This window comes from Passer domesticus, chromosome Z, assembly GCF_036417665.1.
Source record: "Passer domesticus isolate bPasDom1 chromosome Z, bPasDom1.hap1, whole genome shotgun sequence".
Lineage (NCBI taxonomy): Eukaryota > Metazoa > Chordata > Aves > Passeriformes > Passeridae > Passer > Passer domesticus.
In genome coordinates, this window is record NC_087512.1 from 15,771,894 (window position 1) to 15,789,342 (window position 17,449).

Below are 17,449 nucleotides of genomic sequence, written 5' to 3' on the forward strand. Positions count from 1 at the left end.
GTTAAGGAATCTTACCTGTCCTGGCAGTCACACTTGCACCACCTGAGCTGGCAAGCCATTTCAGTGGGCAGCTCCAGCGCTGCTAAGTGCCTTGCTAACTCCCTACACACACCACACTCACACTGTTGGACGATACTTCCTCACTGACTCAACACCCTGTTTTCCATAGTAGAATCTCAGACATCTTGGTCCTTAAAATAATTTAATCTTGGTACAATAACTAAGTAACAAAATCACAGCTCATGCTGAGTGCCTTCCAAGAAGGGACCTCAAACAAAGGAAACCCTGGACTTTTATATCATTACAAGTATGAGCTTGCAAGAGTCTGGGGTTCTTAGCTCCTGTTGTGTCTCTGAATGCTGATCCCCTGGCTGCAAGTCCCTATGCCCTTTGTTAAGGAAAGGTTAGTAATGTGGGGCCTCTTGCCTGGAGCTGGTGTCACCCAGAGCTCAGCCTGCAGCTCCACTGCAGCTGGACCCAGGGTTATCTGCACTGAGTCCATTCCTCAACAATAGTGTCCCTCACAGCATCCTTCTGGACAAGTATTTTAGCTGTGGGATGAGCAGGTTCATGGTGTGGTGGGTGAAGAACTGGCTGAGGGTCTGAGCCCAGAGGGCTGCAGTGAATGGGGCAACAACTGGTTGGTGACTGGTCACACCAGTGGTTGTTCCTCAGGGCTCCATTCCAGAGCCAGTTCTGTTCTGTGTATTTATGCACCATCTGCAGGCAGCAGGTGAGTGCACCAGTAGCAGGTTTGCTGATGATCCAGACTGGGAGGTGCTGTGGATTCCCTTGAGGGACAAGAGGCTTTGCAGAGGGATGTAGATAGATTGGAGCACTGAGCAATCTCAAATGGAGTGAAATTTGTCAAGTCCAAATGGTGGATTCTGCACCTGGGAAGGAGTGACACCAGGCACAGGGTGAAGTGGGAGAGGGGCGGCTCAGGGTGGGTGAGCAGTGCCCGGGCAGCCCCGAGGACAGAGCCCAGCCCAGAGCACCAAGCCCAGCACAGCCCAGGGAGGGGATGGGCCCAGGACAGAGCCCAGCCCAGAGCACCGAGCACGGCACAGCCCAGGGAGGGGATGGGCCCAGGACAGAGCCCAGCCCAGAGCACCGAGCCCGGCACAGCCCAGGGAGGGGATGGGCCCGCTGGGCCCGGCCTCGGGGCCGCCTCTCCTGGGCCTGCTGGGCCCTGCAGCTGGGGAGGGATGGGAAGGTCCTTCTGTGCATCCTGAGGAGGGAACAGCTGGTGGAAGGGCAGGAAAACATGTCCTGGACACTAATGGAGGGGTTTGGCTTGTCTGGTTCAGAGAAAAGGAGGCCGAGGGGTGACCTCACCACTCTGCAGCTTCCTGAGGAGGGGAAGGGCACAGGGAGGTGCTGAGCACCTCTCCCTGGTATGCAGGGACAGGATGTGTGGGAATGATTCAAAGCTGTGCTGGAGGAGGTTTAGACTGGACATTTCAAAGTATTTCTTTACTGAGAGGGTAGCCAAACTTTGGAACAGGCTTCTTAGTGACATGGTCAGTGCCCTTGCCCGTCAGTGTTTAAGAGGCATTTGGACAACACCCATAATAACATAGTTTAACTTCTGGGCTAAGGAGCCATTCAGCTTTGTGAATCAGGAGTAATTCTACTAAACCAAGGACTTTATTTTGGTCCTATTAATTTCTAAAGAAGGAGAAATAGATCTAACATACACAATGACTAGAGAAAACATTTTAATAAATATGTAAGATATTCTATGACTACATGATTTGTCCAAGCAGATTTAAGTTAGATATAGCACCTGATGTAAGCAAGAAAAATGCCACTTCAGCATCCAGGTGCAATCCTATAAATACTGTTTCTGCAATACCAATAGTCTGATCCTCCTTTATATCCCTCTAGCAAGAAAAAAAAATTTCCAGAAGTCATAGGAAGCCTCAGAAAAGATAACAGAGATTAGAGATTGATCACTGGTACAGGTAGCATGCTACTATTCTTTCCCAACATTAAAATTGTCTTGTCTTCAGTAATTCCCATCATCATAAGAGAAATTGTCTGTTATTGAAACCATATCAATCCTTTCTTCACAGTGAAATGTATGTTGTCTGAAAGTAGAGGCTGGTGTGTGGTAGTATAATGCATTCATACATTGTTACAAATTTAGTAAAAGTTCAGGAATCACTCATTCTGTTACAATACTTATTCTGATCTGATTTCTACTGAAATTTTACGCATTAGTCAAGAATGTTTAATTCTTAAAAAAAGTACTAGAGCTGCAAATCAAGGTGATTTTAATTCCTTGTCCATGGGTTGTGCGAATGTTATAAACTAAAAACATGGAAAAAAATTAAGCAGATCTGGTCCCTCGATATGATTCAGCTTATGCTTGGTGACAGTTATATGTGCATGTGGTGATGCGATGCTCTGCAAAAATATCTGACTTCTTGATGCTGGAAAATTAATATAAGCAGTAAACTTACCTTCCAGTATTCCTGGCAGGCTATGCAAATATTTCTAGGATTATATATTGTCAGCAGTTTGCTAACATAAATAAAGGCATATATTTGATGCATCTCCAGGTTAATTAAAGCTGCCTCATAAGACCTTTAATGTGGAATTCAACTTTCAGATTGCGACACCTAGATTTATGTGGTTGTTGTATATAGGTGTTTGCATGTACACTGTACTCACAGTTGTATCATAGACCCTAGGGCTCTAGTGCATATCCTAGAGCTGACCCCAGCAATTCAAGCCGCAGTATAGCTTATATACCTTCAAATACCTTTTTAATAGATTCCTCTGTTTCTTTGCAGTATCAGTTCACATTCCAAACATTTTCCTAAGGCTATTCACAGGCCATGAACCTGGATACAGTGCACATGCTATGGAAATGAAGGAAATTATATCGATATTTTTATTTATTAATGATTAATTGTTCTCTTTCAGGTTTCTTTTCTCATTTTGTGCTCTTTCAAACAAGTATTTGACAGAGTAGTATTTTAACTAATGTAAATTTTAAACAACAAGATAAATAATGAAAACCATAAGCATTTTGGAGTACCTCTTATTTTTCATGGATATTATCCATAATATATTATCAGAGGTTGCATTTGCTCTTACGTAATGGAAAAGCTTTGCAGCACCATTGAAAATGATTAGGAGCAGCAGGTTACTAAACAGCTAGAGCCTTCACAGAAACTGTTATGGTATCCCTTCTTACTTGATTTAATATAAAGTGAAATGTGCTTGACTGGAACATATATGCTTTGACTATTGTGCTTGAACCACATCGCAAAGGCAGAATTGAAACCATACGTTAATGGAATGCGGATATTGATGACAGGAAGGATGTTCTCATAAACAGAGATTGGAGTCCATATATCCCTCCTCCTTCTGCTTGTTTTCATCTGCTGGCTAAGTCGATGATCCCATGACTTAGTTTGTATCAGTTCTTGGAAATAAGCCCAATAGTACAGTGGACCACAAGAAAGGTAACTGCTGGAGGACATCAGCAGAAGCAGCAGCAGGGGTTGTAAAACATCAGCAGAAATCTGAATTTTTATAGTCCTGTGTGTGAATGCAACCTTCTATTGTCAAAGTGAACATTTTTTTAGTGCTAATAGACACATTTTTTGGCTGTGGTATTTAATGGCTGACAACAAGCACAGGAGAAAGCATTCAGTGTCAAGCAGTTAATTTGTCTTCATATTAGTGGTGTAATAGCTGCATAATATATATTTGATTGGTTCAAGACAAGTTTTATCTGGATTAAAAAAAATGGCTGCTGTGAGAGGACTTCTAAGTAAATAGTTCTCATCCCAACAAAGCAAAGGGACATTTTTGCAAAACATTCTTATTTCATAATATGCATAAATGAAACTGGCATCTATTTTGCTGCAATTCTGTTAATAAAAGCAATGGGATTATTTTTCATTTAACTTCTAATTAATTAAAAAATACTTAAGAGGTCTGATAGTAAAACCATTAAACATTATATAAGAATTTTCATCATTTGAGACAGCTTGCCGGAATGACTTTTCATCTCTGTGGCCCATAAAAGTCAATTGGCTCTCTTATAAAATTAAAACTGTGTTAGAGTCTTGTGGAAAATTCTTTTCTGAAGCTTTAGCATAATGTAGTATCTTGAGATGTCACTTTTCTGCTAAACCATGAAATTTCCCAATGATAGTTAGAGAAACCTTATCTTCAATTTGTTGGTGATTGGGTCCTGTCTTGGAGACTGGGCAGTGGTAGGAGCTTGTGTGCATCTCTTTGCTTATAGTAGCTGTTAATGGTAAATCTGAATGATGGCGTTCGGGTGGGGGAATGAGTCTTGATTGTTCCATCTCAGTAGACATGTTTGACCTCCACAGCTCATGTATTCTATTTATTAATTTGTTGGAAGCTGGATGTCATAAGAAATAAGCATAGAATACAAGCATGTCTCCAAAAAGATGGTGATTAGATATTGGTTAATTAGAGAGAACGATTTTAAATATGTAAAGGACATATCTGTAAAATTATTTTGACTGGAGTATAAGCAGTGTGCTTTTCAAGGTAAAATAACAAAATTCGCCTGTTAGACATATTTATTTCTGCTTTTGTTTTAATGCCAATGTATTCTGCTTTTCTCCAGCCAGTTCTATGCTCTCTCCAGGCAATTCTTAATACAGATAATTTTTTTTCTTTAATGTAAATATCCAGATAGAATATTCCAGTGAGAATACTTGAGGGAAAATAAAAAAAGAAAAATTAACTCTCCACTGTTTTAAGAAAGGCTGACACACAAGTCAGGTGTGGCAGGATGAGGGTAGGTAACACTTTAGAAGGAAGAGAAAGAATAATTTTTCCAGGTAATGCAGTAAGTCAAGAGAAATGTCATTCTCAATGACTTTTGGACCTGGATTTAACTAGAACTTTTCCAGATTTCTCCTTTGTATCATGCCCGTTTTCCTGTTTCTTGTACCCTGTACCCTGCCTGTTGTGTGTTCAGTAAGGTGAAGACATTCCTAAATAGGTAGAGGAATTTCTATTTTGTTCTGTAAAAATAAGAAAGAGTAAGCAGTTATGTCAACTCAAGGTCTCAATGTTGCCCCAGTTAGCTGGAAAAATTGTTCAGCATTAGCTATTTAACTAAGTAAAAAAAAAAAAAAAAAAAAGAAAAAAAGAAAGTAATTATATGTGCATCTTTCTTTATGCGTACAAACACAGCTGCTCAGTGCAACCACATTAAGTGAAAAAAAATTCAAACATTTCCTTGAAAATAGCTGAAATTCCTCCCTGGGTACTTACATAGAAGAGTTCAGAGGATGTGATGTCTGTGTCTCTCTCTATGCCCCCTTCCCCTCCAAAAAATCCGCAGACAAACAAACAAACACACAACCACTCACACGCCCCTGCCCCACCCCACCCCCCAAAAAAAAAATCCCAGATGCTGTAAAACCCATGCAATTCAGGAGCAGCAAGACAGCCATCACACAGAAAGTTGGTGGAGTTTGCTTGTATGGCAGAACCTAAATCTTAGTTTGCAAAGTTGCAGATACTCTTCTAATGTCTTCAGTTCATCCTCAAAGCACAAACAAGATTTCAGCTGATTTGTAAACATGAATGCAGAAGATCCAGCTGCGGGAGGAAATGACTAATAAGGAATGCATGACAACTTGACTTACTGTTGACTTCTTGGGTGACCAGTTCAAATAGCCAGAGGATGTGTTAACTAAACCAACAACCAGATTCCAGTGGGTGGAGGTTATGACAACATTTGTCTTTCCAATCCCATGGCTGCTGACACAGACACGGGGTAGATTCCTGCTGGTTTTGTAGAGTCTCTGACACATGGAGCAGTCTTGAAGTTTGCAAAGCTCATTTTATCTTCTGGTACAGAATAAAAGGTGGGGAGAGGAAGTGACCTAAACAACGAAATAATGAATGGCTCTAAACCCATGCAATTTTTACCTATTTCATTTTGACTTAGAATAGGTTGTACATTTTGGCAATTGCCTAGCAAGTTAGAAAGACAAAACTTTATTCATACTGACTTACTTAGTCAAGATATTCCAGACAAAATCATGCAAAGCATTTAAAAAAAAAAAAAGTGATCCTTCTCTGAACTTTTCAGTAAGACCAGATCTTTCTTACCGGAGTACCCAAGTAAGGTGACCTAATTTGGCAGGCTCAGAGAGTATTCAAGCTGCTAAGAGTCTCTGCTGTGCTCAGCAAATTATGCTGATTATGGATATTTTACAAAAATTTTTTAGGACAGAAGTCATAGGAATTACTTTAGAGACACTCATTTTAGTAATCTCTTTTTCAAGAAAGGTAATAAGGGGAAAATGATCTGTCATTGTGACATACAACTGTACTATTGATAATCACTGTTTCAGCCTGTTGCAAAAAAATTACCTTTGCATCCTTCCATTGTAATGACAAGCAAGGTACACAGCTGTCCATTTGTAAGATCAGAATGTTCCATGTGAATGAATTTTCTCCTTAAAAGTTTCTATTAAACTTGGAGTTATTGCCTAATTTTTTTGTGTGAAAACTGAGGCAAAAAGTTTTGCAAGATAATTACCTCTGGCTACCTAGCAAGTCTAAATTAGAAATTGTGTTCATATCACACGTGGAAAGTGATAGAATAAAAGGAAATCTAGTTTCCTATTGTTTTTGTTTTTTCCAGTTTTGTCATTTACTACAAGCTGCTTGAGCTGGATCCCTATAAATCAGTGGGGCCTGATGGGATTAATTCAAAATTTCCTAGTGCTGGCTGATGTTGTTTCCAAGCTCTCTCAATGATTTTGAATGGTCTTGGGAATCTGGAGAGATCCCACTGGACTGGAAGCTAGTGAATGTTGTCCCAGTTTTCAAGAAAGGCAAGAACAATGACCTTGGAAACTACAGACCTGTCAATTTCTCTTCACTACCTTGCGAAGTATGGAGAAGATTGGTTGGTCTGGAAGGTTTTGAAAAACAATTGAATGACAATTCAGTCACTGGTCACAGCCAGCACAGGTTCATGAGAGGCACATCCTGCTTAGCAAACCTGATTTCCTTTCATGACAAGGAAAGGGAGACCTCACTGAGTAATAAAAGACTGGCTAACGACCAGCTATATGAAGTTTAACAAGGGAAAATGCTGGATTCTGCACCTAGTATGCACCAACTGTGGATGTATGGACAGACTGGGGAATGCTGAACAGCAGCACCATGGAAAGGGCCCTGGGGTTCCGGTCTATGGCAAGTTGAACATGAGCCAGCAGTGCCCTGGCAGCCAGGAGGGCCAAGCGTGTCCTGGGGGCATCAGGGACAGCATGGGCAGCCGGGCAAGGGAGGGGATTGTCCTGCTCTGCTCTACACTGGGGCAGCCTCACCTTGAATGCTGGGGGCACCTCTGGGTGTCACAATACAAGAAATATTATTAGAATATAATATATAAACTATTAGAGAACATCCAAAAGAGGAAAACTGAGATTTTGAAGGGCCTGGAAGGGAAGTCGTATGAGGAGTGGCTGAGGTCACTTGATCTGTTCAGCCTGGCGGAGACTGAGGGGAGACATCACTGCATTTCCTCATGAGGAGAGAGTGGAGGGGCAGGCACTGATCTATCTGACCAGTGACAGGACTCAAGGGAATAGTGTGAAGCTGCATCAGAGGAGGTTTAGGTCACATGTAAGGGAAAGGTTTTTCAGCCAGAGGGTGGCTGAGCACTGGAACGGGGTCCACAGGGCAATGTTCACATCAATAACCTTGCCAGAGTCTAAGAAACTTTTGAACAATGGTCTCACACACATGGCATGACATTTGGGCCTATCAAAGCTGCCCCTGTTTGCAGACCTAATTGGTAATTAACCTTAATTGGTTAATTCACTTGTGGGCTTTTGACAGTATACTCTTTTTAAATCTAAAATTTATACCATATACACATGAGTACAATGCCACTTTATTGTTTTTTTTTTTTTTTACATTAGAAAGATTTCTTGCAGTAGAGATTACTGTAAGGTTCATTGATGAAATATGTTCCTATGAAATAGGAAGGCACTGCAGAGGGATCAGGATAGATTAGGTCAATGAGCCAGTGATGTGAGGTTCATCAAAACAAAGTTCTGAATCCTGTATTTGAGTCACAACAACCACAGGCAATGCCACAGTCTGTGGCGGAGTGGCTGAAATATTGCCCAGCAGAAAAGGACCCGGGGGTGCTGGTGACAGCAGCTGAACATGAGCCAGGCTGTGCCCAGGCGGCCAAGAAGGCCAATGGCATCCTGGCCTGGATCAGCCATGGTGTGGGCAGCAGGGCCAGGGCAGGGATTGTCCCCTGTACTGGGCACTGCTGAGGCCACAGCTCCAGTGCTGTGTCCAGTGCTGGGCCCTCAGTGCAAGAGAGACACTGAGGAGCTGGAGAGAGTGCTGGGGCAGGGTCTGTGGGAGAAGAAACACTTATGAGACTTAGCGTCGTTTAGCCTGAGAAAAGGAGGCTCAGGGGAGAAAACTCCCCGAAGGGAGGCTGTAGTGAGATGGGAGTTAGTCTTTCCTCCCAAGCAACCAGTGGCAGGACAAGAAAAAAAGGCCTCAAGCTGCACCAGAGGAGGATTATATCAGATATTAGGAATTTTTTTATGGAAAACAAGGTCAAACTGTGGAACAGGCTTGCCAGAGAAGTGGTAGAATTATCATCCCTGGAAGTGTTAAAAAAATAAGTTTATGGCACTTTTGGACGTGGTTTAGTGGTGTCACCATGGTGGTGCTATGTTGAATATTAAATTTGGTCCTTAAAGGCCTATTCCAGCTGTAACAATTCTATGAGACTATAGTTCTATGTATTATATTTTACAAATATTTAGAGTTAAATTTGGCCAATATAAGTCAACAAAACTGACTTACTGACTTATCATTGAAATGCTGACTTATCCCAGTTGAGGTCTAAGGTCATTAAAATGTAAATCCCGTTAAGTTTGTTTTTGAAGTGCTAATCTTGCAAGTGTTTGAGAAGTAAGCTACAATCTGAATATGAATAATACGAATAGCTTTTGAGATGTTATATACTGAGAGACATTATATGTGTATGTACATATACATATATGTATACATACCTACTTTCTGAGAGTAAGTTACAATCATGATTATGGCACCCTACTAGGAGTCAGAACATCTCAGACTCAGGCATGTGTAAAAGATGCTCACATTCAGCACTTCTAGTTGTGAACATACTGTTTTCTGGTATTTGTCAGTTTGGATTATGGCAGAGGGAAGCAGGTGGCTCAGGCACAACCTTACACCAGCATGTAAATTCAGCTTCTTGGTCACATGCCAAAACAAAGAAAAGGTTTTCAAATCAAACTGCAAAATTACTTCAGTTGTACAGACCCACAGTTCAAATATATAAAGCCCTGGCAAATGAAAGGAAGAGCTACACTTGTATTGTTTGTATCTTAAGACAGCTGAGGCAGTAAACACTGAAAACATCCATTATGCATTAGAAGGTGCATGAAAACTTTATTGTTAAAACTGTGTGATTGTTTTAGCTAATGTAAAAATAATCTTGGGCTTGTTTTAAGGTGTGAGTGACTTCTAGGGATAACATAAGCAGATTGTTGTAACTAGTTGTTTTTCTTCCATTTGCTGGTTTTCCATCTGAATTTTATTTGTTCTTTCTTTGCTTTGCATCTTGTTATATTTGTTTTCTTGTTCTCTGTGTAATTTTCTCTGCATTGTTTTAAATTCACTTTCATATCAGGATTGTCTCCCTCTCATTCCCTTGCAAAAGAAGCGAACATGACAACCACAATGTTTGGGTGGATTGACATTTAAATAAAGAGTCCTTCCATCCTTTCACAAAAAAGTACTGGACTAACTGGTCTTGGTTATGCTATTTGAAACATTCAGACTTGCCAGGAGTACTGAACACTGCCTGTCTTCAGGTACAATAATGGTTAGCAACCTACTTTTTTTTGCATCATAACCTTTCCCATTCCCATCCAGGCTCCACTGTTTTGGCTTTTAAATGTTTTAAATCTTCTGCAAGTAATTTCTTTTCATTCTTGGTCTAGTTTTTATTATTCCTTCTACAGTGGGAGGTAGAAGACAGAGTGATAGAAGAAATTACTTAATCAGACATTAAAGCTAGTGATGTTTCCAGTACAAGACAAAGAGTCATGGAAATCATAAGCTTATCCTTTCACATATAAAGTAGTAATTTCTTATTATCTAAACCATTAAATATTGTGTGTTGATTCTTAGGAAACTGAAATAAATTTATTCCTTCAATGTAAAAGTTCTATGCAAGTGAAGACCCATTAAAGGCACTTAATGATATTTAGCTTTTAATTTAGCCAAACCTGAGGGATTAAATGATTCCATGTGATGTAAGACCAGCAGTGAATTATTCAGCAATTTAACTTAGGCAAAAATCTGCCTTGCCATTCCAAAAGCTATTGGTTTATACTTTGCTTTGCTTCTGCAGCTTTAGTCTCAGGTAGACATTTTTTAGACCATCTGCTGTGCAGTTTTTGGTGGATCAACATCATAGAAGACTATAAAGCTTTTCTCCTCGCAATTTATTATATAGTCTCTGGAGATGCATGGTAACTGAATTTGGCAAAGAAATGTTACAAGATGAGGAAGCAAGTCAAAATGAAAGTATGTTAAAATTTTAATGTGATGAGCTAGAGTATGTATCTACATACATTGTATTAAATATGTTTTTACAGTTTACCATGTTTTGAAAATGAAAAGATATACTGAATTTTCATTGAAAATACTATGCTTTAAGTTTTAATAAATCCTGTGCAGAGTACCTCAAGTATATTGTAAACTGTGATAGGACTAGATGGAAACTTTGGTAAGAGCTGCTGAAGTCAGTATAAAATGGAATAGTATTCACTATTATGGAGTTGTTCCTCATTATTCAGTGGTATGGCTGGTTAGCTTTAGGTAATGGATCACAGTATATGTGCTCACCCAAGGCTGGAAATGCTCCATAAGAAAAGATTGAGCGGTCATTGTTAATTTGTCTGACTTAGAAGAGAATGCAGAAATAAAATAATTTGTTCTCTACAAATATGAAGTATATTGAAATTAACAAAAAAAACCCTCTTTTCTTAAATTCATGTGTATGTGCAACGGTTGCGGAAATTTAAGGTGAACAAGAAAAGAAATCATGCAGTCTATAAAGATGGATAAATTCTAGACCAGATTTTTTTTTTTTTTGAGATTACTGTGGGATCTTCATTACTCAATGTCTTAAAAGTTATGCCAAAGTCATCATTCAGAAATGATAAAGGGAAAAACCTAGTTTGGCAGTGGCATGGACTAGAAGTCTCCACCAGGACTTTCAGATTGTATCTGAAGGCTTCTATAAGAAAGCTGGGAGTTGTGCCCCAGGGTTTGTATCTCAAATCATAAATACTTGATGGAAATATAATTTCATACACAGATGTAAACACCGCTTATTTTCTACCATTTTCTGAATATTTTTCTCTTTTAAGCTGTGCCATTTCAGGAAATTTATTAGGATGTTTATCAGTGCATGTTGTAATCTGATTTAGAGTTACATTTTGTCTGGTTTGAACAATATTCAATGGCAGAATCATGCCTGCCTTTTAGTATTGACCTAATTTTTAAGATGAAAGAGAGATTTTGTAATTCTAATAGATCAGAATTATATTGAAGTATTTTAGTGCCTTATATATAACAATGAACCAAGAATTTTTAATTCTACAAGTAAGAGACTTTTCTATTTCTATAGTTTTTGCTTCTTCATTTTTGAGGCAAATTAAGTGCAACTTCAAATACAGAAGTTTATTGTTACAATGCTTTTTTATTGCACAAAAATCAACTAAGTTTTTTTTTTTCTTTTTTTTTTTTCTTTTTTTTTTTTTGCTTCCATTCCTATGTGGACAGGCCAAATCCTGCAGAAACTCCAACATACACTAAATTGAGTGATGCAATGGAATGAGGACTAGCCAGAAATATATGGACTCCAATCTTCATTCATGTACGTCTCTTTTAGATCAGCTCTGATGGGAGATTATATGCAGACCATGTCTAGGTAGAAGGAGGAAAAAAGATACTTCATTTTTAAAGCAAAGAATAGGCTGGTAATGGGTTCTCTCGGTACACATGCTTTCTTTTTTTATGGCAAACAATTGCCACAATGGTCTGGTGTAGTCTTGATCCACAGCAGTTCAGGAAAGTTCTCATCTGATAAGACTGGAGCTTCACTGGGGTGGCTGTGAGGCCCCTGCATCTGACAGTGTACCCACTGCTGTGCAAGAAACTCTGTAAGGGGGAGTAGGTGAGGAGGCAAGCAGTCCAGATTTAATGTGATTGTGGTAAGGACTGAGAGTAAGGCCAAAAGGAAGGAAATGTTTGTGTGGGTTTTTTTGTGTTTTTTGTGTATGTGTGGTTTGTGTAGTTGTGTCCTTTTTGTTTGTTTGGTTTTTTTTTTTTAATTTGTTGTGTTTTGTTGGTTTTTCTGTGTTTTTTTTGTTTTATTTTATTTTGTTTTGTTTTCTTACATGAAAGTAAAGAAACAAAAATAAGAATAATAATTGGCTGTAATTAAAGTCCTGAAATGAAGCAGCAGTAAGGTAGAAGGAGAATAAGGATGGAAGTGAGAGGTTGTATAGGGGTTATTACTGTCTGTCAGTTCGTTCTCTTTGATTCCTAATGGAAGGAGAGCCTTCCAATAGGAGCAGACTAAATCAAAAATGGAAAAGGTACAAAAAGAAAAGAAAAACATGACAGAATATGACAAAAGAAAAATATGACAAACAAATCGAACATTCCATTCTTAAAATGCTGAACAAAACTGCCTTAAAATATGAGAAAAGTACTAAAGGAAATTGCCCCAAAGTGAATGACTCTTTTCGATTCAGATCAGAAGAGTTCTTCAAGCAATAATGACATTTTAATATATTTGCCCTCTTGCACACTCAAAGTGCAGAAGCTCTAGGCATGAATGCAACAATGCAAAGCAGAATAGAACTGCTATAAAACCTGAGTAATTGCCTACTCAGTAATAAGACATAAGATATTTGATATCTTTCAGAGAACTATAATGTAGTTGTAAAAATGTTTTTCCAGACTGACACTTAGGTATTCAAACCAGCAGCACATTTCTTCTTATAACATGTGAAAAACCTGTTTGGTTCTTTTTGAAATTACAGAAGTGTAAATGAATAAATAGGAATAAAACTAAAAAAGAAAGAAAAAGGGAGTTACTGCTTTCAGATGTTCTTCCACACTTCTCTTAACTCAAGCATTGCATTGTTTTGTTAAATGTAATTTTGGAAGCCCTTCCAATCCACTCTGTAGTGGTTGTGGGTTGGTACTTTTGGCTACTCAGAGAAATAAGCATTTTAAAATAACTAAATGCATAATTTTGAAAAAAACTGCTTCTGCACATGTTTAGCCACAACATATTCAATGAGAAATGTCAGGCAGGTTAAAAACTGGAACATGTGGATGCTGCACTGAGACATATAATAATATGCCACAACAGAGGTGCACATTAGCAGATTGCTGGTATACTTTTTGGATGTCATGTTAGTCTGGAGACCAACATCTGAGAGACTTCAGTGTCTTCAGAAGTGGGTTAATAGCCTTCATGATTTAACTCCAGCTGACAACTAAGCCACGTACAGCCACTCACTGCCCCTACAGGGGAATAGGTGAGAGCACTGGAAGAATAAAAGTGAGAAAAATTGTGGGATGAGACAGAGACAGTTTAATAGGGAAAACAAAAGCTGCGCACACAAGCAAAACAAAACAAAGAATTCATTCACCACTTCCCATGGGTGGGCAGGTAATCAGCCATCCCCTGGAAAGCAGCATTCCTCACAAATAACCATGACTTGAGAAGGCAAATGCCATCACTCCCTCCTTTGTTCTTCCACCAGCTTTACATGTTGTGCATGATGCCTTGTAGGATGGAATACCCCTGTGGTCAGCTGAGGTCAGTGGCACTGGATGTGTCTCCTCCCATCTTCTTGTGCACCCCCAGCCTCCTCATTGGCAGATTGGGGTGAGAAACAAAAAAGACCTTGACACTGTGTGACTAAAACGTGCCTGTTTATTCAACACTGTTCTCAGCACAAATACAAAACACAGCCCTATACTGGCTACTCTGAAGAAAATTATTCTAGATAAAGTCACATTAGAACACACCTGGACATCATTACTAACTTGTCTTACATGTAGTTTGAAAGTTAACATATTTTATTGTACTCGTAGAGTTTCACATATTGTATCTTTTCACTTTGAACAATAAAGATCAGGAAAAGAATAATTGAAAATTTATATAACATATAGTGTATAAATGTATACAGGTTTTATAGTGGTTTAAGTAGTTTAAGATGCAACAGCTATTATAAAAGAAAATTTTAAAAGCAGCAACTATTATGGAATATTGAAGGGACCTGCTTTAGCTTTTGCTTATGTAAATTTACCTACCTGTTAAATGCTCCCTCCTATTATGGGCTTGATGTTGCATGTCAGTAGATGATAGAGATTTAAAATGTCTTAACTGCAAATCTTGTAAGGGGTTTAAAAGGTTTCTGTCTATTTAACTCACTGAAAATGTGCAGTTTGTTCAAATGCTCTGTGCCTTTTCATGGACAGAAGAGAACTCCTCTCAAGATCTCCAGTTCTTGATACATTATGTAAGAAGTTTTATGCGCAAGATCTAAGTTTTCAGAATAGATATATGCTTAGAAATGACTTTCACAGGGATAGCCATAGTGTAATCATATCAAAGGTATTTTATAATTTCCCTTATCCATTCTGTTTAGTCATGCTCAGTCAAAAAACCCATAAATTTTGTGGATGTGTATATTGTTCCTGAGAATTGCTTCGCAAGAAACTGCAGAGTAGTGGTAGTACACATCACTTGATTTTAGTGTCTTATATGTTTGTTTTTGCTGGGGTTTTTTCATGGCTACAAAGTATCATATGTCCAAAGAATGCCTGTTGGTACATCTGAAAGTATTTCATTCCGTTGAAAAATAAGGGTGAGCTTTTTCTCACCTATTATATTAGCCAGAGTGACTACCCCAGATGATCAATGGCAGCAAATTGTTACATTTGGAGATGACTTATACCATCCTAAAATGCCACTGAATAAAGAGTAGTCCCGGTTGCCATTTAGATGGCTGGACACAAATCAGACAAACATATATTTATAGCAGTACCTGTAACATCTGAACAAGCAAGTTTGAAAATGTACTTCAGGAAGAAGTTTCCTACCTAGCACATTTTTTGTTTAAGTAAAATATATGGAAAACAAAGATATATTATCTCTGAAAAGGCATTGGAAACTGCAAGTGTATCTGCTTAATGAGATAGAATGATGTTAAAGGATCAAAGTCCAGTTTAATGATTTACATCTTTGTGGTTTGACATTGTCCATTGTAATTAAAGTAAGATAAACCCACAGGATTGCAGTATCATTCATACAAAGAATGATAACAGTCTTCCAGATGTCATGAGCAAATAATAGTCCGTCTAATATCTATATGGTAAGGATCAACATTTGCATTCTGCTTTTCCAGTAGTGTGAAATTGCATTAAATTGTTGCATTGTAACAATACTCCTAACTGTCTGAAAAAATGTGTGTTTGTATTCTCAAACTGTAATTAATTTTTAAGACAGTATAAACAAAATAAAGAATTTATTTTGATGTGTCATAGTCTAGTAAATTAATAAATGGAAAACAGGCATTAATATTCTGGGCTGTCACCCTAATTGCAAGTTCTTTGTAAAATACCTGTAACTGTGTGTACTATTTACTTAATGAGTACTGGGAATGCCCACTGTCTTTTTTTTAACATGAGGGAGACTGAAAATGCAAAAAGGTGAGTTTTCTTTGAGCCATAGAGATCTCTGAGTGCAGGTACACACTGAGAGGTTTCAAGCAGGCTGATACAGGGCAGAATTCCTTTATCTTCCAATTCTTTAGTGCAAGCTTGTCAGACAGGATTTATCAGTACTTTTTCTGGATTACAAATCTAAATATTATAAAAGTTGTTTGGTTTATGTGACTTTAAATCTCTTCTGTTTTCCTTCTCTGTGAATTAATTTTGAACTTTGAGAACACCTTCAGGTTTTCAGAGACAGCAGCTATTTCTCCCTGAGTAATGCTTGGAGACATACCAATTTCCCATATTGCCATGTCTTTTTTGTTTAGTTTATTTTGCAGCTTTCATTTTGGAGAAGAGCTCAACACAGATGCATGGAAACAGATCCTAAACAGGTATAAGGCAGCAGAGATGCCGCAGAAGTGAGTGGAACAATCTCATGTCAGAGAGGGGTCTGCTGAAAGGATTCTCTGTGCTTTGCTTTAGAACTGAGACAAAATGTAAATGTTATTAAAAATCCAAACACAACAATAATACCAGAATTTTTTATTTTGCTAGTCAGAATGGATTCAACAGGAGGATTTAAAAGAGTGTAGATCCTTGGACATGGCCTTGTGTCATGCACACTCCACATCTCTACATGTGCTTACAAATTGGTGACAGCAATTTTGTGCCTATGCACAGTCCTGGTGGTAATAAGAAAATTTAAAAAAAAATGGCAGGAATGGCTGTTTTTCTGAAGATTTTGTCATGAGACAATTCTCAGTATTTTAAAATCAAGCTGTCAAAACTAGAATGTTGTTGATAAAGTCAAAACATGGTAAGAAAAATGTGTGACTCAAAAGTTAACAGAATTGAATCCAATAATAATTCAATAATACTTCTGCCAGAGTAGCAACATTTTTTCTTTAATGGAGGAAAGTTATGTTGTATGTCGCACTAAGTGAAAGTAAGAGTAGTATTTCTTAAGATACATTCACAGTATTGAAAGAACAGCATTGTCAAGTTCGGTGGAATTCACATGGAATTAACCTATTACAGATTTACTTTCCTAATAAAATCAATTAAAAAAAATTAATTAAATGTCAGTCCACTGTCTATGAAAAAAATAAATCCTTGTGGAGATTTTTTTGTAGGTGATATGCATTTTTAACAAGTATTTCCCAACTATCCCTTTTTACCATTTAGACCTTAAACTGAAAATTTATCATAAAATATTTTCAGAATTTCCTTCAGAATGCCTTGAATCAGATTCTGAACTAGTGGTGTGGTTTGGTTTTTTTTTTGGTTTTTTTTTTTTTTTTTTGTTTGTTTGTTTTTTTCAGACAGGAGGGATTGCACAGTGTATGTAGTAGTTATGTTTTTCAGATGGTGTTTATTATCCTGAGTATTTTTCAGATATATCTGAATATATTCAGGTATATCTTTATATTAACATATAAAATTATTCTTGCACAATCTACTAAATCAGACATTTACTGTCAGATGGTAAGTTTTGCTGTTGTTACATTAAGTTAGAGTATGACTGTGCTAAGCCAGCTTAATTTCTTGTTAGAAAATTTTATCAAGACATAGAATAAATGAGATATGGTTTCTGCATACAAGTTTG

The 17,449-nt window shown here is 38.1% G+C and overlaps 1 long non-coding RNA gene across 2 annotated transcripts; it reads left to right on the forward strand.

The window, feature by feature from the left end:
• Positions 1 to 493: 493 nt before the first annotated feature.
• LOC135291049 (uncharacterized) lies at positions 494 to 16,847 on the forward strand. Of its 2 annotated transcripts, none has more exons than XR_010353915.1 (3): positions 494 to 733; positions 11,884 to 11,977; positions 16,170 to 16,847. It is a non-coding gene; the product is annotated as an uncharacterized LOC135291049 (long non-coding RNA). The 2 variants fall into 2 exon arrangements; XR_010353916.1 differs by lacking the exon at positions 16,170 to 16,847 and adding an exon at positions 13,884 to 15,532.
• Positions 16,848 to 17,449: the final 602 nt, after the last annotated feature.